Here is a 22,739-nt window from a genome sequence, read left to right on the forward strand (position 1 = left end):
AAATTGGTGTTCAGTAACACTAAATAACACTCCATTTATTTTGAATTTAGAGTACTTGAAAGCAAATACCCTCCTCCCCAAATCCTGTTTTCCTATTGCACTGCAAAAGGCAACTATCAAACACTTCTATCAGTGGAAATCAGGAAAAAGGAATTATTCAAGTACAATAAGCATTGAACAAACTTTGGGTTTTTAATAATTTCATGCTGTGTATAAGAAACTAATTTTGGTCATATTGCTGTACAAAATTAACATTCCTAGAGTTTGTCTGAGCTCTATATTTCTCTTGCATGCACAATTTTTTCCCCCATAATGACACCATTTTATTTAATCCCTAGAAGGGTGTATGAAGTGGCAATATTGTCATCCCATTGCACAGATGAGGTAACTGAGTCACAGAGAAGCTAAGATGCAGAATCAAGTTCTGAACCTTAACTATTCTGCTTCTTGCTAAGCACCGTGGTGCAGGGACCCTGTTGGAGTGTCGGTCTGGAGGCTGTTGTCCCCACGACCAGGTGTGGAGCCTGTCGCAGAGAAGCAGGTTGAATAAACCAGAGTCCTGGGAGGCTGGGCAGGGGCAGACCAGCAGACATGGTGCCCTGTTGTTTGGCTCTCCCACACTCTGGACCTGTAGGAGGGACCCAGATCCCAATCCATCACTGTTCCCCAAAGCAGCCCAGACCCTGCCCCCTTGGGGAAAGAGCACCAGAACAGGCCTCAAGGGGAGCTGCATGCACACATTTTGATTATGGATTCCAAAGAAAAGTTAATGATTTTGTTTTTGTCTTACTTTTCCCTAATTTAGATGTTACTTACAATCAAACCATATGACATCACAACTTGTGAGACTAAAATTTACTTTAATGTAGCTTTCCTTTTCAGTAATTTTACTAATAGATTATAGTTTCCAGCATTATTTTGATTCTTTTCATCCATGAAAGTGGAGAGTCACAGGATTTTCCCAAGATTAATGGTACCTATAGAATTTGAAGGTAAAAAGATTTCCAGGGATAATGAGTTTACCTGCATTTTTGATATTCTAAGTATACTTTTCATAATATTTATATTCATTAATTTCATAATTTAATTAATTCAATAAATAGAGTACATATTACAAGGTAATACCCACAATTCTAGGCATGGATGGTTCTATGTTCCTGAAATCCTCTTCAGAAAAGTTATAGGTAATATTAACTGGATATATATGATATTAGCTCCTTGTCTGGGTAATATGATATAAAGCTAGATCCATCAAATGTAATTCTAATCCTGCTCTCCATATTATCCCAGCTCCCCTTTTTAACACAGCAAACTATTTTTCATGTTGTTTTATATTGTTCCAAAGTCAAAGAGGTCAAAAAAGTATCCAAAAATCCCATGAAATTAGATCTCCCTTCCAGAGATGTTTACTAAACATCAACTTGGCATTCATGACTTTAAAACTCTTGAAAGGTATCACAGAATTAAAATTACCATGAAAATATTACCAGCAGCATACATTTTTCTAAGGCAGTACTTTTCATCACCTTTATGTCCAATGAATTTTTACTGTTTCTCACTATGTCTTAAACTCTTAGTGTTTTACATAGTAATTCTGTCTTTGAATATAAAAATAACTTATTTCAATGTAGAGACTTTTACAAAGAACAATACAGTGAATGCTAGTATTATGTATTAGACCAGAATCTATATATTCTTACACTGAATTTAGATATGCTTATAAATCTATTACTTCAGAGATTATAATTTTTACAATGACAGTGAACACTCACTAGTGGGTACAAATAGAGAGGGTATGTTATAAAGAATAAAACTCACAATTTCACAGCAGAATTTAGATTTCCTTCAATGAGTATATCAGCAATCAAATATAGAAATGACTTTACCAACAACAGTAGTACACTTTGGGTGAAGAGAAAAGCAAGTGTGTCCCAAATGCCTTAGGAGAACATTAATAGCATCATTACAAATGCCAGATACTCACTGTGACATCAATTTTTACACATATTTGAAATTCACTGGCCTGTGTGACCTCAAAGTTTCCAAATATTTAAGTTGTATCTGGTAAAGTAACTATCATAATAATACTTACCTTGGCCCTCCTACGGATAGTCTCTGTTTCAGGATTAAAGCATAATCATTTTATTAATGTTAACTGACTAAAATGCAAATAGTCAATAGGGGAAGATGATATTGGCTTAAATGATTCTGAAGATCATCAGTTGAGCTTGGCAATGTGGTATAATTTAAAAAGAAGTCATATCTGGCTCTGTCATCAGGTAAAAAAACTCCTTTTCAGGAAAAAGAACATTGTTGGATGACCTGACATTTAAGACCATGAATATATATAGTCCATTTAACCTCCTTTTAAAATTTTAAAAAATATTTCCTTTTGGTGAAAATAATACTTGCTACTGAGTAGAAAGCATTTAAACATGAAAGTGCTATGTTATGTAACAGTGGTGTTTTAAAAGTATTCCAGCACGTTATTTTGTTTTCTCTCACTGTGTTTTCTGCTCTTCGCCTCTATTTTCTAATTATTGATCACTATTTTAAAGATTCTCTCATTCCTTCTTTCTTTGTTCTCAAGATCACTCTCCTTTATTTTCGGATATTATTTCTAGCTTGATATTGAAGTCCACTTTATTTCAGGCAACTAATTGAAGATGAAGTCAAATAAGAAAAACAAAAAAGCAAAAAACACCTCATCAAGTAACTCCTGGACTGGGCAGGCCTCACTTCAGAATGCTATTCATTCTTTCTCGGTTTAAGAGAAACTGGTCAAAGCAGAGATATTAGGTCCTGCTATTTATACTTCTTATTGCATATCCCTCTCACATCCAAAGGCAGCTATACCATAAAGGTTAAGTAATGCCTGGTAAGAAATATTTCCCTCTGTTAGCATTTTAAACTGTGCAATTTAATAGAATGTGAAGATTAAGAGGTATATGATATAGAGTAAAAGACAGGAACAACTTTGATAGGTTATGTGCTATTTGAAATAACAGGAGAGCAAAATTTAAAAGGAAGCGGAAAAGCCATTTGGTTACAAAAAAGCACGGAAAAACACTCAAAGTGAAGCATAGATGCCAAGAGGGAGAAAGAAAGCCAACCGCTGCCATGTTTCCTGATTAAACCAACCTCGTTCTAGTTTTAGTTCATGGGCATCCCCACAATAATTCTTTCTGCTGAGCTAAACTAAGTGAACTCCTGCTGTTTGCATCACAGTCATCATTAATTCTTCTCCCTTTTACCCTACATCTAGTTTATATCCTTCAAAATATTTATAGAATTGGAAATGGTCTCACAGCATCCAAATGACCACTGATCAAAGAACCATCATCTCTGAATTACAACATAGCCTCCTTGTTGCCCTGTTTCTGCCGTTGCCCCATTAAAGTCTATTCTCCAACAGGAGCCAGAGAGATATTTATAAATGCATGACAGATGATGTCATTTCTCTGTTCATAGCCTACAATGGTTTCCCATCTCACTCAGAGTAAAAGTGAAAATGCTTACAAAGTCCTACATGACCTGCCTCATCCTGCCTCCTGTGACCTTCTCTTCAGCTCTCTACACCTGTCCCACTCCATTCCATTGCACTGGCCTCCTTACTCTTCCAGGAATCTCACCACATGTTTCTGTGTCATTTATTTGCACCTGTTCCCTCTGCCTAGAAATCTTTTCTCCTAGATATCTACTTGGTTCTCTCACTTCCTATCACTTTGAGAAGTTTCAGCTTGCTCTTCACAGCACTCCCTGTTCCCTTCATCCTGTCATTATTTTTATAAGAATTATTACAACCTGATGTAGCACATGTTAATTTATTATGTTTGTGGTCTGTCCTCTCCTACTAGAATAGAAGTTCCATGACGGACAGTGATTTTTTTTTCTACTGAATCCCTAGTGCCTAAAACAGTAATGGGTACTTATAAAAGACTAAATATTTGTTAGATTAATTAATTAATACATAAAATTAGATATCATAATTATATGATTAGAATCATAGAATTTCACATAGAAAGAATGTATGATAATTAGAAAAACATAGGAAAAGAAAAGAGAACATTAATAAGCAGATGGAGATGCATTGGATCTCTAGAAAACTGATGGTAAAATTTAGTTGTCATTGTGAAGATAAAAGTGCACATAAAAATAAAATGTGCACTTTTATCTTCACAATGACAACTAAATTTTACCATCAGTTTTCTAGAGATCCAATGCAAATATCAGGAATAAGGAGCAAAATACGTGAGAATTAAAAGGAAATGACATTTAATAATGATGATTCATTTAAAATGTGATAGTATAATATTTCTTTTATTAGAATTTTTGTTATAAATCCAAGAAATAAAAATACGAAATGGAAGAAGAAATGTGGAATGTATGACAGATAAAAATTGTATTAATCAAATACTATGTTTTCCTAGTTTTATCACCTAACACTTCCTAATTCATAAATTTTGACTCTATTTTATGTATATTTTAAGTTGTAAGTAAGTTTGATAAAAAATTATGACTAAGGAAATATATATTACACTATTAGCACACTGTTGGCAGAAAATAAATATTTGGACAAAAAGTGTATTGCTTTTCAAATAATTTCCTTAGAGGAAGTACAGTGTTACCACTGAAAATTAAAATACTGATCTAGGTGAATTGACATATTGCTTCCATGTCTGACTTCTAAGATTCTAATGCTTTTACTACTTATATGCCTTTGTTCTAAGATATTTGATGCTCAGGAGTGTATATTAAAAACAGATTCTACCATGTAGTTTAGGATAAAGACAAGTGATCACAAGACATATTATAACACCATTACTCATATATTTTCCAGGTACTGAGAAGAATTTGTAGTCATCAATTCTTCCCTCCCTCCTTTCTCTTTCCATCTCATCATTTTTTCAACAAGTTTTTGAGGGCTTATAATGTACCAATACACCAGGACAAAAATTCAAAATCCCTGGCCTTAAGACAAACCAGTCATCTTTTCTTCTTTCCTTTTTCATTCCCTCCTTTTCGTCCCTTCTTTCTGCCTCTCTCTTTTAATTATACAAGTACTACAGGAGTATACCATTCTTCCCCTTCTCCTTTCCTTCCCTTCCTTCCTTCCTTCCACAGGTAATATAGGAATATACACATGTAAAACATCCAAATGATAAAGAAGTGTAAAGAGTGAAATATAAATGCCTCTCTGTCCTCCTTCTTGTATTCTACCACTTAGAGAATCACCTTTGTCCAGAGGTTGGTGAGCAAATGCTCATTTAAATTTCCATCCATTTACTTACATATGAATGCACAGACACCCATATATATTTTGTTCCTTATATTTAAGGATGTATAAAATTTTTATTCTCTTAACAATATATACTTCATTCTTTTAAATAACTACAAAGTATTATACAAAGAACGTGTAACACAATTTATCTAACCACTGTCCTATGATGGCTATTTTGAATTTATTCAGTTTATTTATTTATTTAGGTTAAATGATGAATGCTTCAATGAACGTCTTGAACACTGATTACTCGACACTTGTGTAGGGTTTCCAGAAACTAAATTCTCAGAAGTGGAATTGGAAAAAAAAATGTATTGGCATTCAAATTTTGGTAGATACTAATCAACTGCCTTCCAAAAATGGTTAACAAATGTATTCTAATAGGAGTGTATTCATATGCCCATTTTCCTACATTCCCATTGACATCTAATATTTTTATCTTCTTTTAATATTAGGAAATAATTATACTTTGCAATGTTCTATTGCTCTGATAATTTTTAATAATCTTGTGCATATTCTCTTATGTTTATTGGCCATTTGTATTTTCTGACTTGCCTGTTCTGAGTTTTCTTTTGCCAATTTTTTGTTGGGTTGTGTCATTTTTTATGGAATATGCAGAAACTCGTGTTTTCTGGATGTTAATCTTTGTTTATAAAATGACTTACAAATTTTTTCCTACATTGTACCTTTTCATTTGACATTATGATCTATATTAAAATATGTTAATATTTTCATTTATGGCTCCTTCTGTAGTATATAGGAAGGCCATTTCTACACTGAGATTTAATTTTTTCGACTACTATTATATTTTACTGTGTAGCTCTTTAGTCCATCTAGAATTTTTTTCTATGTATGATGTAAAATAGGTCTGAATTAATTATATTTTTTAAATGGACAGCTAATTGCACTAGCAATCACTTACTGATTTAGAGGAGAGTCTGTTCTTCACCACTGATTAGAAATCTACCACTCTATTCTAGACCACAGGCACTGCCATGATTAGAGTTTGCTACTCATTGGCCTACGAAATTTATATTTGTAGAATCTAAAGTATGATTTTCCTCACTATCTAAATCTTTTTTTCTCAATTTATTTCACAAATTTCACAAAGATAATTTTACCTACTTTAAGTTTAATCTGAACAATCTAGTTACTACAGACATACACATTTTTTCCTGTTAGAATATGTCTGGTTACAAAATCACAACACTATTTATTTTAGACACTATTTATTTTAGTTACATCTTCATGTCAATATGTTGGTTTGATGATTCTTTTTAAAGAGTACTAAGTATTTTCAGGGTCAAAAACTCAGTTTCTGTACTTAACTCTGAAACATTACTCTGCAAATATTGGAAAGGCCTTTGCACAAAACATGTAAAATCTACCTTGAAAATTACCATTTTTCAAATTAACCCTGCTTTTGTTGTTTTAGAATTAATTAAAAATAACATTTTTCTATACGAAAGATTAAATTTATATCTACCAAGGCAATTATGATTGAACATCTGACTGTTACCTAAAGATTTCCCTTAAAATGTAAATTGATAGGTATTTTTAAGTGCTTTTTTTCTCAATATTGATAGATATTTTAGATAATTTTCCTACATGATTTTTAACTATTTCCAGTACTTCTACTAGTAAAATCTGAAAACACAGTGTCCCCCAAGCACATAAATATTCTTACGTTTATGAGGAAAAGGTTATATAGTTGATAATAGTAAGAAAATTACTAAGTAGAATAAGAGCCTCTAGTTTTATTGTCACTCTATGTTTCCTTGTTATGAAACGTGAGAGATTCTCTTAGTATCTACGAAGAATTAGTAGGGATTTACTTTACAAGGAGATCACAGTGTATTACATGTTAATGACAGTATAATATACTTTTTTATACTTTATAAGACAGTACATATCTTGTAATACTTTCTAACCCTCACTCTTTAGCAACAAGAAGTTATAAGGAGTGTATTGCATTAGGTATTATAATCACACATGTTGAATAGTCAGCCTCTCTGTTTCTAATTTGATTGCCACAAAAAGGAAATAGGGTAGCAAATATTATTCCAAATATGGGATTAAAAAATTCAATCAACTGGAAATTCAAAATAAAGTTATTTTCCTCTTTCTGTGATTTCTTCTTTAAAAATAATAATTCCTTTTAAAGTTGCAAATGAAATGTGTTTATTTTGATAAATTAAGATAATAGAGACATACATAAGGTATAAACTTTATACTTTTTCTATGCATGTCGTACATATATACACGCATATGCATACAGTTTTACCAGGAGACTATTAAAATTTATATTATTTGTAAACTAATATAATCCATCCTTTTATCCCTGGAATTTGTGACTATGTAATCTTAAATGGCAAAAGGGACTTTACACATCATTAACATTATGGACTTTAAGGTAGGGAGACTACCTTAGATAGTTCACTTGGGCCTAATATAATCACATGAGGCCTTAAAAGCAGAGAACATCCTCTGGCTGAGGTAGAAGAGAGATGAGGATGACAGGAAAGTCAGAGAGATCCAAGCATGAGAAGGAATGGACGTGTCTTGCTGGCTTTCATGGGAACCCAATCAGTCAACACCTTGATTTTAGCCTTATGAAACCTGGAACTAAGAAACTAGCTGAGCCAATCTAGATGTCTGACCCACAGACTTGTAAGATAATAAATTTGTGTTTTCACAATGTTATTCATACTATTTTAAAACTATTATATCATTCTATTCATATATCTATATTATATTGCTAAATTATACCAACTATATTTTTACCCTTATATTTAAATAATTTTATGTAAAACATATATCTGTGGAAAAAACCAGCAGAAATGCTATTAAACTTAAGCCTTTATTTCAATATGTGGATTATGAGGGACTGTTTTGGCTTAGAGGAAGAAGGACAGATTTAGCTTCAGCAATAGGGTCAGTCAGAGATCAGGTGGTTTGGGAATAATTACTTCACAACTGTTCTCAAAAGAGGAAAGAACTGGCGTTTCCTGGTAGCGCAGTGGTTGGGAGTCCGCCTACCGATGCAGGGGATGCGGGTTCGTGCCCCAGTCTGGGAGGATCCCGCATGCCTCTGAGTGGCTGGGCCCGTGAGCCATGGCCACTGAGCCTGCGCGTCCGGAGCCTGTGCTCCGCAACGGGTAGGGCCACAACAGTGAGAGGGCCGCGTACTACAAAAAAAAAAAAAAAAAAAAAAAAGAGGGAAGAATTGATCTTGTGAAGGGGCAGCGGAAGGCTGGGCAATTTGTGTTTTATCAAGAATGGTGGGGAGAAATAGGGGCTAGAACACATAGATTCACACTGGAAAATTTTCAGTCCTTTATGGTCTTTTACCTACATTCTACCTGTCAAGTACTAATGAGACGCTCCTTCTGAGTTCATTTTCTATGTATTTAAAGCTTACCTCCAGGATAGATCATGTCTTGGGTCACAAATCATGCCTTGGTAAATTTAAGAAAATTGAAATTGTATCAAGCATCTTTTCCGACCACAACACTATGAGACTAGATATCAATTACAGGAAAACATCTGTAAAAAATACAAACACGTGGAGGCTAAACAATACACTACTTAATAACGAAGTGATCACTGAAGAAAGCAAAGAGGAAATCAAAAAATACTTAGAAACAAATAACAATGGAGACATGACGACCCAAAATCTATGGGATGCAGCAAAAGCAGTTCTAAGAGGGAAGTTTATAGCAATACAATCCTACCTTAAGAAACAGGAAACATCTCAAATAAACAACCTAACCTTGCACCTAAAGCAATTAGAGAAAGAAGAACAAAAAAACCACAAAGTTAGCAGAAGGAAAGAAATCATAAAAATCAGATCAGAAATAAATGAAAAAGAAATGAAGGAAACGATAGCAAAGATCAATAAAACTAAAAGCTGGTTCTTTGATAAGATAAACAAAATTGATCAACCATTAGCCAAACTCATCAAGAAAAAAAGGGAGAAGACTCAAATCAACAGAATTAGAAATGAAAAAGGAGAAGTAACAACTGACAGTGCAGAAATACAAAGGATCATGAGAAATTGCTACAAGCAACTCTATGCCAATAAAATGGACAACCTGGAAAAATGGACAAATTCTTAGAAATGCACAACATGCCAAGACTGAATCAGGAAGAAATAAAAAATATGAACAGACCAATCACAAGCACTGAAACTGAAACTGTGATTAAAAATCTTCCAACAAACAAAAGCCCAGGACCTGATGGCTTTACTGGCAAATTCTATCAAACATTTAGAGAAGAGCTAACACCTATACTTCTCAAACTCTTCCAAAATATAGCAGAGGGAGGAACACTCCCAAACTCATTCTACGAGGCCACCATCACCCTGATACCAAAACCAGACAAGGATGTCACAAAGAAAGAAAACTTCAGGCCAATATCACTGATGAACATAGATGCAAAAATCCTCAACAAAATACTAGCAAACAGAATCCAACAGCACATTAAATGGATCACACACCATGATCAAGTGGGGTTTATTCCAGGAATGCAAGGATTCTTCAATATATGCAAATCAATCAACATGACACACTATATTAACAAATTGAAGGAGAAAAACCATATGATCATCTCAATAGATGCAGAGAAAGCTTTCGACAAAATTCAACACCCATTTATGGTAAAAACCCTGCAGAACGTAGGCATAGAGGGAACTTTCCTCAACATAATAAAGGCCATATATGACAAACCCACAGCCAACATCATCCTCAATGGTGAAAAACTGAAAGCATTTCCACTAAGGTCAGGAACAAGACAAGGTTGCTCACTCTCACCACTCTCATTCAACATAGTTTTGGAAGTTTTAGCCACAGCAATCAGAGAAGAAAAGGAAATAAAAGGAATCCAAATTGGAAAAGAAGAAGTAAAGCTGTCACTGTTTGCAGATGACATGATACTATACATAGAGAATCCTAAAGATGCTACCAGAAAACAACTAGAGCTAAGTAATGAATTTGGTAAAGTAGCAGGATACAAAATTAATGCACAGAAATCTCTGGCATTCCTATATACTAATGATGAAAAATCTGAAAGTGAAATCAAGAAAACACTCCCATTTACCATTGCAACAAAAAGACTAAAATATCTAGGAATAAACCTACCTAAGGGGACACAAGACCTGTATTCAGAAAATTATAAGACACTGATGAGAGAAATTAAAGATGATACAAATAGATGGAGAGATAAACCATGTTCTTGGATTGGAAGAATCAACATTGTGAAAATGACTCTACTACCCAAAGTAATCTACAGATTCAATGCAATCCCTATCAAACTACCACTGGCATTTTTCACAGAACTAGAACAAAAACTTTCACAATTTGTATGGAAACACAAAAGACCCCGAACAGCCAAAGCAATCTTGAGAACGAAAAACGGAGCTGGAGGAATCAGGCTCCCTGACTTCAGACTATACTACAAAGCTACAGTAATCAAGACAGTATGGTACTGGCACAAAAACAGAAATATAGATCAATGGAACAGGATAGAAAGCCCAAAGATAAACCTACGCACATATGGTCACCTTATCTTTGACAAAGGAGGCCGGAATGTACAGTGGAGAAAGGACAGCCTCTTCAATAAATGGTGCTGGGAAAACTGGACAGGTAGATGTAAAAGTATGAGATTAGACCACTCTCTAACACCATACACAAAAATAAGCTCAAAATGGAATAAAGACCTAAATGTAAGGCCAGAAACTATCAAACTCTTAGAGGAAAACATAGGCACTACACTCTATGACATAAATCACAGCAAGATCCTTTTTGACCCACCTCCTAGAGAAATGGAAATAAAAACAAAAATAAACAAATGGGACCTAATGAAACTTCAAAGCTTTTGCACAGCAAAGGAAACCATAAACAAGACCAAAAGACAACCCTCAGAATGGGAGAAAATATTTGCAAATGAAGCAACTGACAAAGGATTAATCTCCAAAATTTATAAGCAGCTCATGCAGCTCAATAACAAAAAAACAAACAACCCAATCCAAAAATGGGCAGAAGACCTAAATAGACATTTCTCCAAAGAAGATATACAGACTGCCAACAAACACATGAAAGAATGCTCAACATCATTAATCATTAGAGAAATGCAAATCAAAACTACAATGAGATATCATCTCACACCGGTCAGAATGGCCATCATCAAAAAATCTAGAAACAATAAATGCTGGAGAGGGTGTGGAGAAAAGGGTACCCTCTTGCACTGTTGGTGGGAATGTAAATTGATACAGCCACTGTGGAGAACAGTATGGATGTTCCTTAAAAAACTACAAATAGAACTACCATATGACCCAGCAATCCCACCAGGGCATATATGCTGAGAAAACCATAATTCAAAAAGAGTCATGTACCAAAATGTTCATTGCAGCTCTATTTACAATAGCCCGGAGATGGAAACAACCTAAGTGTCCATCATTGGATGAATGGGTAAAGAAGATGTGGCACATATATACAATGGAATATTACTCAGCCATAAAAAGAAACGAAATTGAGCTATTTGTAATGAGGTGGATAGACCTAGAGCCTGTCATACAGAGTGAAGTAAGTCACAAAGAGAAAGACAAATACGGTATGCTAACACATATATATGGAATTTAAGAAAGGAAATGTCATGAAGAACCTAGGGGTAAGACAGGAATAAAGACACAGACCTACTAGAGAATGGACTTGAGGATATGGGGAGGGGGAAGGGTAAGCTGTGACAAAGCAAGAGAGTGGCATGGACATATATACACAACCAAACGTAAGTTAGATAGCTAGTGGGAAGCAGCCGCATAGCACAGGGAGATCAGCTCAGTGCTTTGAGACCGCCTGGTTGGGTGGGATAGGGAGGGTGGAAGGGAGGGAGACGCAAGAGGGAAGAGATATGGGAACATATGTATATGTACAACTGATTCACTTTGTTATAAAGCAGAAACTAACACACCATTGTAAAGCAATTATACTCCAATAAAGATGTAAAAAAAATAAAAAAAAATAAAAAAAAATAAATAAATAATAAATAAAGCTTACCCCCATGGACAGCAAACTTTTTGTACTTATTTTATTGATAAATACTTCTAATAGAAAGCTTCCTAAATGGTGACATCAGGTTCCTAAAAGGATTTATTCCTTAAGGAAAAAAATCAAAACTATTGATTAAATTCCAATAATGCCCTATAACAATAAAACCCTCTAGGGATATGGACTATTTATTTATAGGTTAAAATGGGAAAATAAAGAAAAAGAGAAAAGAAAGAAAGAAAGATTGATCCATGGTTCAGGAATTTCCATAGCTGGGTTTCATTTTTAAAATTTTTTAAAACTTTAGAAGTTTTAAAAATATTTTAATTGAAAATTTTTTTTTATTTTTAAAAATTTTATATTATTTTTTGTAATTTGTATTTCTGCCTTACTATCTATCTACCATCACCTGTTCCTTATTTTTCTATGTCCCTCTGTTTTGGTAATTATTATACACATTATGACAAGTGAATATACTAACAAACTTGGAGGATATAAGTTATGATTGAGCAAAATCCTCTTACCTCTTCTCCCCAATCACACTTTGAAGGTAATGACTTCTAATGCTTTGCTGTGCAACCTTCCAAATATATCCAGGAATATTTAAATACATATAAATTAAAGCAAAAAAAATCATGATATATATATATACACACACCACTTGTATCTGTGTATGTGTGCTTTAAATACAAATTAAATCTATAATTCATATAATTCTGCATTAAAAATAACATATTAAATCCTATTGGGCATTTTCCTGCATTGCTACATAGAGATTTATTAATTCTTTAGCAGTCTTACACACTCTGCATTTCCTTTACGGTAATTGGCACAATATTAAATTATCATATTTTTGATTCTTTATTGTCACTAAATATTTATTAGTCAAAATGCTTATCTCTCCTCTTCTTTGCTCTGTTTCCCAGTACTTGTATTTAGATAACTAGCTGCCCCATAATAGATATTCAGTACATATCAACTGAATGACTGAATGAATGGATGGATGGATGCATGGATGGATGGATGGATGGATGAGTCTCTATTGTGTAACCTTTACTCACAGACTTTCCCTCCTTATTTATCTGTTCTCTCACATTGCAGAAAGTGGAGAATACCAGGTTAGTGAACTCTAAAAAAATGACCAACAATGAATACAAACTAGAGGACCTGGACTCTAGGAGTAATTTCATAAAAGATAAACTAAGAATGAGCTGAAGCTTGCAAAAAATTAAGAATAACATACAGGGTTTCAGAATCATTTTCAGAGCAGACTCACAACAATAAAAATCACAGTTTAATTTATTGGGAGTTCATAGTTTAGTTTATTGGGCAATGTTATGAGGTGACAGAAAAATAAAAAGTCTCAGCTTCTATTTTGTTTCAATATTTTTTCTGTTAGAGTGAAAGAGCATTAGACTGGAGGGGAAAGAACAAATATTGTCATGAAAAAAACTGAACCTTGAAAAAAGAGGAAAGAGGAAGAGAATACTTTACCCAGAATGAGTTGTGTTACAAGACTGAAGATAGGGTCTTGGCAAAGGGATCCCCTAAAATTTAACTTTGACACTAGGACATGGGTGCAGGTAATTGATTTGGAAGATCATCAAAGGAAACACAAGTAGGAAAGGGTAGGTGGGGAAGGGAAAAAGGCAATCAAGGGCCTATTGATGAGGGGCTTATACCATATTTATACTCATACCTAATCTACCAGATTATCTGGGGTTGGGATCAAAGCATCAGCCATTTTTAAAGTTTCCCAGGTGATTCCAATATGCAGCCAAGTTTGAAAGCCAGTGTTCTGATCCTTACTATTTGAAATGTGTTCCTTCAAGCAATAGCAGCAACAGCAGCAGGTGGAAAAATACCAAAAATGCAGAATTTGGAGTCTAGCCTCACAGCTGCAGAATCAGAATCTTAACCTTAACAGGATTCCCCCAGTCATATGAATTTTCAGGTCTGAGAAACATTCAGTACTGCACAAAGGAATCACTTGTAGAGCTTGAAAAGTACTAATACCCCCAAAACAAAAAGAATTGATACCAACTCCAGAAATACTGATTCTTTTGGTCTGGCGTGCAATCTGGGCTTCAGGCTTTTTACAGCCTCCCTCTGCTGATTGAATTGTACCAGGTTTGATAATCAGTGTTGTAGATCGTTTCTTTTGGAGTTGTATTTTAAAAGATATTTATAGATTTCCCCTATAGTATCTCAATGCCAGGCTCCTATGAAAATTATTATGCTAACGTCACACATTAAACTTCTTTTATTCTTTACTTTCTCAGTCATCTCTGAATACTGTTCCTTTCTCTTTTATATAATCTCCTGTAGTTTTTCATCTTTTTCACTCAGTTGCTGCAAACTTGTTTGATGTCTCTACCAGAGACTATATATACAACTAATTCAGAGTTTTCCATCTCAGCTACTGTTTAGAATCATGTGGGAAGCTTTAAAAAAAGAAAATGAGGTCCAGGTGCTACCCCAGAGCCTGTAGTATATTTAGTCCTGTCCAAAAGATCCATAATATATTTGGTCCATGCCAAAAGTTCGTTTATATTTGGTCATATTTGGCCCTGTCCAAAACATTCATGGAGACATTTGGTCCATGCCAAAAGGTTCTTGATATTTGATCCCATTCAAAACTATCTGGCATGGACCAAACATGCTCACAGACATTTTGTAAATGGCCAAATATCAAGGACCTTTTGGCATGGACCAAATGTCTTATGGATGTTTTGGATAGGATCAAATGTCTGCAAACTCCACAGAAAGTCTGATTTAATGATCTATGATAGGTTCAGCAATGTTTTTTTGTTTGAAAGCTCTGCTGAAGATTTCAATGCATACCTAGGCTTGAAACTCTCTGAGCTTATTTATCTTGTCTAGAACTTTGAAAGAGAGGCAGAAAAGAGTAAGTAAGTGATCGTGGAACACCTGTTAAATGCCTTCCTGTATGAGCCGTTTAATAGTTTTGTCTGTGCATTGTCATTTTATTGCTTAGCACGATAACCTTACATTGTTATAGTGTTTAATATATAATTAGTGAAAAACTGTGGGATAAAAAGTCCTCAAAAAGCCTATTAACAAAAAAAAAAAAAAAAAAAAAAAAGCCTATTAACTTAATTCTCCTAACACCCTTGAGTTACATATATTTCCATGTTGCAGATGAGGTTATGTGGCTGAATAAGGATCATCAGGAATTTATGATGGTTAAAATAAGATGGATCAAGTTGTTACTAGTAATGTTTTTCCGGGTTAAGAAACGGAGTGGGTAACACTTGCCCCACAGTGCTCCCAGGGCACCTTTCATGTGTGTCCCACTAAAACATATACAATCCAAATGTATCAAAAGCTAGAGCAGTTCCAAATTTGAGTGCTATTAAAATTCCTGGATTTTCATGAAGGTGCTTCCCATCTAGGGAGAGAAGGTAGATTCCCCTCCTTGCTGTGAAAAGGTCCACTAAAGTTTTTTTTTTTTCAATTTTCCAAATAAAAAGTAATAAATTTCTATCTTCTAGTATTCAAAGAAGTTACACTGTCATCTATTAAACAGGCATAATGCCTACTTTATTGATTATGATGAGATGAAATATTTATAAACCACAGTTACTTGACCTATAGGAGATGCTCAGTATGATAATTCTTATTATAGTACCAATTATCTTATAAATAGCATCTAATAAAGGGCAGTACTATGTGTACTACTGATATTAATGAACATGGTATTCATATATGCTTCTAGACATTCTAAATTTATTCATGGGATAAAATGAGCCTAGAAGTTCCAAAAGTGAAAACTGGGAAAACCTGGTCCCATAGAATATTAGCTAGCTTTGGTCTCAAATAGGTTCTGTGATGAAATGTGTCTGGGAAACACTAGGTTGAACAACTTTTAATAAACTTCTCTATGAAGGACTATTCAGAGCCTTTATTGTGCTCTTACTGAACAGGAATGTCCCAGAAGGTTATAATATAGGACACAGCATTTCACAACTTATCTGAGCATTTTGAACACCTTTTTAAATTATGAAGTTTGTATTTCCTGGGGCACATTTTGGACATGCCCAGTTAAACCATTAATTTTGCACCACATCAAGTTAGTCTCTTGAACAACTGACTTTTCTGAAATGTGTATTAATGTTACATGTTCAGATTCTCTCATAGTTAATGATAAGAAAGATTCCTATGGTATATACTTCTCACCTTTGCTGTTAAATATTATTGTAGTTAATGCACACTTTATCATAGAATGCTTTGCAGATGAATGTCTGTTGAGAAGTTTTAGGACTTTAGTGACAGGAATATTTTTAATTCCCCTGAATAAATGGTATGTTTTCCCATTCTGATTATGAGAGCTATGGCACTATGTCACGTTTGGCTTTCCTTGTCCAAAATCAAAAGTCAAATTTTATGTACATTCATAGCATATTAAAAAAGCTATCATATCTTGGATATTTTTATTATTCCTTTCCTTAGACCAAATATTCAGAGTCTATTCTGTTGTCTTATATGGATTTTGCTTGAAGCCCCCTCAAACCATTTAAGAGAGATGTGGCATGCAAATAAACCTTATAAATGGAATTCACTGTCTCATCCATTTTTCATGCTTTTTCTAGGCTATCTGTAATTACACCCAGGCTTAAGTCACTCTGTGGTTTTCATTCTGAGTCTCAGCAGGGGCCATTTTTTTCTCCTCAGGAAACCTTGCCATTTGAGTAAGAAAATGCCTCCTTTCCAGCCATAACTATCAGAAAAAAAAAATCCCTTTCTTTCTATCTCATCCATCTTTGCATGAAAGAAATTTCCAGGGGCAGAAAGTCCTCTATATCAATACCATGAGAAATCAAATTATGATTACAATCTTATGCCTTTAATAATTTACTGTACATCTATAGCAGTTGCATGACCTTTTCTCAGGTTAACTGTAGTTTCCACCTATGATCTCCTGAGATTTCCTATTGATTGTCTGCCCCTGCCATGTTTTTAAGGATTGAATCAGTCATCTCTTTGCTCTCATATCCATGCCTGTCCGTCCCCTATCTGTCCTGCATTACCAGGTATTGACCACTGAAAACTACATTTCCCAGGTTCCCTTGCCAAAATGATTCCTGTTAGATTTGACCAATAAGAGGTACCTACAAAAGATTGGAAGAAGGGAGGGACAAAGAAGTCAGAGTATTTACACCTCCTCTCTCTGTTTAAGCAGTGTCTCCATGAAGTTGTTGCTTCTGCAACATGTTTCCTCCGTGATTCCAACTTTCAGAGAAAGGCTTTTCATCCATGGTCTTAGCTCATACCTGTCAGCCCAGCTGTGTTACTTTAACAGCGCTTCTTAACCTTATTCCCTTTATTTAAAAAAAATTCTGGCTTTATTGAGATATAATTTACATGTAACATTGTGTAAATTTAAGGTGTACAATGTGATGATTTGATATACAAATATGTTACAAAATGATTATCACAATATAATCATTATGTAATTGATTACATATCATCACCTCATATTGTTATCATTTGTGTGTGTGGGGGGGAGCTTTTAAGATCTATTATCTTAAGAACTTTCAAGTACACAATACAGTTTTGTTAACTATAATCACCATGTATACATTAGATCCCCAGAACTTATTCATCTTATAACTGAAAGTTTGACCACCTTCACCCATTTCCTCTACCCCCGGCAACCACCAATCTACTCTCTGTTTCCATGAGTTGTTTTTTTGTTTTTTTCTAGATTCCACATATGAAATAATACAGTGTGTCTTTATCTGTCTGACTTATTTTACTTAGCATAATGCCCTCAAGTTTCATCCATGTTGTCACAAATGGCAGGATTTCCTTCATTTTTATGGTAAAATAATATTCATATGTATATTCATATATACTAATAAAATAATATGAAAATATGAATAAAACAAGAATAAAATACTATTCATATATATATATATATATATATATATCACATTTTCTTTATCCATTTATCTGTTGATGGATACTTAGATTGTTTTCATGTCTTGGCTATTGTAAATAATGCTGCAGTGAATGTGGAGAGAGGGTGCAAATATCTCTTCCAGATAGTGATTTCATTTTCTTCAGATATATACCCAGAAGTGGAATTGCTGGATCATATGGTAGTTCTATTTTTAATTTTTTGAGGAACCTCCATACTGCTTTCTACAGTGCCTGAAACAATTTACATTCCCATTAAAAATGCACAAGGGTTCTCTTTTCTCCACATCCTTGCCGGAACTTGTTACCTCTTGTCTTCTGGATAAGAGCCGTTCTAACAGGTGTAAGGGGATATCTCATTGTGGTTTTGACTTGCATTTCCTTTATGACTAGTAGTGATGTTGCACACTTTTCAGGTACCTCTTGGCTGTTTATATATCTTCTTTGAAAAAAATGTCTATTCAGGTAATTGGCCCATTTTAAAATTGGATGATGATGATTATTTTGCTATTCAGTTGTATGAATTCCTTATACTTTTTGGATATTCACCCCTTATCAGACAGGCAGTTTGCAAATATTTTCTCTCATTCTGTAGGGTGCCTTTTCATTTTGTTGATTGTTTCTTTTGCTGTGCAGAAGCTATTTAATTTGATGTAGTTCCACTTGTTGACTTTTGCTTAGGTTGCTTGTGCTTTTGGAGCCATATTCAAAATATCATTTCCAAGACCAATGTCAAGGAGCTTTACCCATATGTTTTCTGCTAGGAGTGTTATGGTTTCAGGTCTTACATTTAAGTTTTAAATTCATTTTTAGTTAATTTTTGTGAGTGCTTATCCCCTTTATCCCTCTATCCCTAGGAGGGCTAAGAGCTTCCTGATATTGAAAATCCTGGGTTACTTAAAGATTTTGTTTGTATTTTCATCTCTTCCAAAATATTTAAATATTTGCTATTGAACTACCTGGTGAGGGCTTTCTTTTCCTTCCTAGAATCTGACTGATATAAGGATTTAAATATGATTTCGATTCTTCCTAGTTTTATTCCATCTTTGAGAAACTTAATATATTCAGATTTTTGGATAAAAAAATTAAAAGTATATATTTTTTATATGTTCCCTCAAAGTAGTAACATATCTATATTCATTTATCTAGCTTTCTACTTATCTACCCATCTATAACATTAACAGATCTGTGGCTTTATAGTTTGGTTGCTCTAGTATTTTCACACACAAGATATACATTTACTGACAAATCATGACAACTTTCTTCGCACATCTTTAAGTTTTGGTATGATTTTACATTCAAATTAAATGTATGGAAGGAATGTATTTTCAACACAAATCCCATATCAAGATGTACGATGTGTCTCTTGCATTGTATTGGCTTCCAGAATTAATAGTAGAAAAAAATGCAAACATTGCATGCAGTACTAGCTAAGCATGGCTGGTAACAGTTTGGCATTATGGTTAAGAATCATTGACGAAATATGCAATATATAATGTCTGCTACTAATGCATAAGTAATTTTGTTCCATTGCTGCTGGGAATTAGTTTTATTTCCCATGCTACATGCATATTTTCCATTTCATTTGGATAAACACTTAAGTATGCGATGGTCTCACCAGTTATAATTTTCATTTATCTTACGCAAGAATGAGCATCACTGCATGGTTCTGATAGCTGGTTTGTCTTGCAAGGTTTTACTTCTTTTTCCTTCTGAACTAACATGTTCATGATAGAACAGAACAGATCAGGGAGAGTATAGGTTTAAAATTTAGTTTCACTGAAGAAATGAAAACGGCCACTCTGAGTAGTTACAAAGTATCATTGATTTTTCTCAGCATGATGATTCGTACAGAATCTATTCTGGAGTCTCTTTTTCATCAAAAAGGACTTAAGGTAGACTTAGATAAAATTATAGTATTAAGAGCAACTTCCATAGAGAGGGAAGCACTAGAACATAGGTTTTCACAATATTATTAAATGTACTTAGGCCATATAAGTACTGGGACCCATATTAGCAAGATGATTTTTTTAAATTTCTTTTAAATTATGAGTTCCAATCAATGGCATTAGGTTTATTTCTTTTTCAAAATATTAGTTAGAGTTAGGAAAGGAGGTTATAAGTAACAACTCTAATACTTGAAAAAGTAGGAACATGAGTGCGAAGTGAGGACTTTACTCAAGGCAAATTGATTAGGTTTTCTTCACTCAACTTATTTAAGAATAAGGAAACGAGTCACCCTCTCCCACTTGTCCCTATGACTTTACAGTCTACTTTGGGAAAGAAATTCTCAAAATAATTTTTAGAGTGTAAATAAACAAAACATAGTGCAATATGGACATGACGTCAATATTTCTACTTTTGTAAAATTTTACTTCAGGAAAATAAACTTATTTTTTATCAATTAGAGTGAAGTCTGACTCGCTTTCTGTGCATAAAATTATTGAGGGATGTAGATGGTTTCAAGTACCCTAAAATACTGAAACCTATTCAACTAGAATACATCTAGCAGTTCCTAACTTGCATATTCACAACTTCTGACTAAAATACTTACAGGAATAGAAAAAAAAAGAAAGAAAAAGAAAGGAATTAGGTGGTTAATCACAAGAATCCACAAGAAATATTCACTAACATCAAGGACTGTGAAGCAAATAGTGTTAGTGTTAAAAGAGTTAGTGTTAGAGTTAGTGTTAAAAGAAGGTACTAGGGAGCTAATTGGCCTCTCTCTCCTCGCTATTTTCTTTGGCTTCAATAAAAATCAGAACACTGTGAAATTATTTATCTAACAAAGGCTAATCTTTGAGGAATTATGGGCTGGCTCACTCTGCTCTCCCTGTATTCATCACATACATAGTAGTTCAGGAAGCCACATTATGGACATACACTGGTGATGATGAACGACATTCTGGCAAGTATAGCTTTTCAAAAATGAAGCCCTAAAGCAGGGGGATAATTTGGAAGAGTTCTGGTAGCAGGAGTGTTCTCCATGAGTTTGGAGTGTCAGGAAGTGTAAAGAATGGAACTTCAAATTTTTATTCTCCATTCTCAGTGAGTGGCTGCTGGGTACTTTTAATCGAAGTATTAATTTGATTTAAATTTATGTGTGAACTAGAGATACTTTAATCTCCTGAATTGACAATAAGAGGTGGAAAAAAAATGAAATAGGAATCATATGGGAAAGAAAACTTTTTTGAAGCCTTAGAGAAAGAATATATCTCTGTTATTTTTTATCATTTGTTTTAAAGACAAGGGCAAAGACTTGAAGAGACCTGCCAGGTGTTCTTAAAAAATTGCAAGGGTCCCGGGCGTCTAAAAAACCAGAACAAAAAAATCATTGAGTAATAACAGAATGAGGTGAAGACAAATGAACTACATATAAGAAAAAAAGTCACATCACAGTATACCTAGGTTTCATTCTCTTTCTTAAAGTTTCTCTACCTTGCAGAACACTTTGTAAGTTTTTCCTTCTCATAATAATTTGATTTTTTGCCATTTCAGTTATATTCAATATCACCTCAATGTATCCATTTTGAAATTTAATGATAAAGAAAAAATGTAATAACAAGAATAAATTCTCATTTTTCTCTCTATAATAACCTGATTTCGTATTTCTTAATCTCCATCTCTAAAGAAATGAAAACAATAAATCCACTGTATTCTCTGGTAAAAAGTTGTAGTTAGTACTTATATACCTAATTAACTCATTCTTCAAATTGACAGGGCCATAAAAATGCATTCTGAAATGGGTGGTAACACCAAATATCACACTCTGGAACTTTTCCTCCATAAGTAAATCTAAGATTTGCACCAATGGGTCAAAAATGAAACGTCAAAAATTATATGGTGAGTATTGATAGCAGTTTTGGATATAGATACACAGAATAAATATGGTTAGAAAACTGACAAAAAAATCTTAAAAGGAAAAAAAATTATACAATTATAAAAGTACATAATAGTGTATTGGTTAAAGTTCTAAGTTAAATTATCAAAGAATGGGCTTTGGTCAGTAGGTGGCAGGGAAACAGAGGTGTGTTAAATTTTCCATCGTGTGTTAGGGGGAGACAGATTTTCAAATAACTTGTGAATATATCTGGCCACTTAAGGTGGTCAATATATATTTTGGATTAAATAAATGTATAAACAAAAGAAGAAAGAAAATTGCAAGGAACAAATGAACCAAAGAGCATAAATAATTATCGAAATGAGGTTAGTAAATTAAATTCAGGAATAAAAATATGAGAGATTGAGCTCTCCTCTGCAAATAAAAGAAAGGTACTATGATTTATTTGAAGGACAAAAATCATAATATATTGTAAAAATAAAACACACACACATACACATACATATGCAGAGTTATTTCAAAATAGAAGGACAGATGAAGTTATGCACTTGGAAACAAATGCAATCATTTGTAGCACTATCAATATCAAAAAGTAAACCTTGATAAACATTAAATAAGAAAACAGTGATCC

The sequence above is a fragment of the Orcinus orca genome, chromosome X (assembly GCF_937001465.1).
Source record: "Orcinus orca chromosome X, mOrcOrc1.1, whole genome shotgun sequence".
Lineage (NCBI taxonomy): Eukaryota > Metazoa > Chordata > Mammalia > Artiodactyla > Delphinidae > Orcinus > Orcinus orca.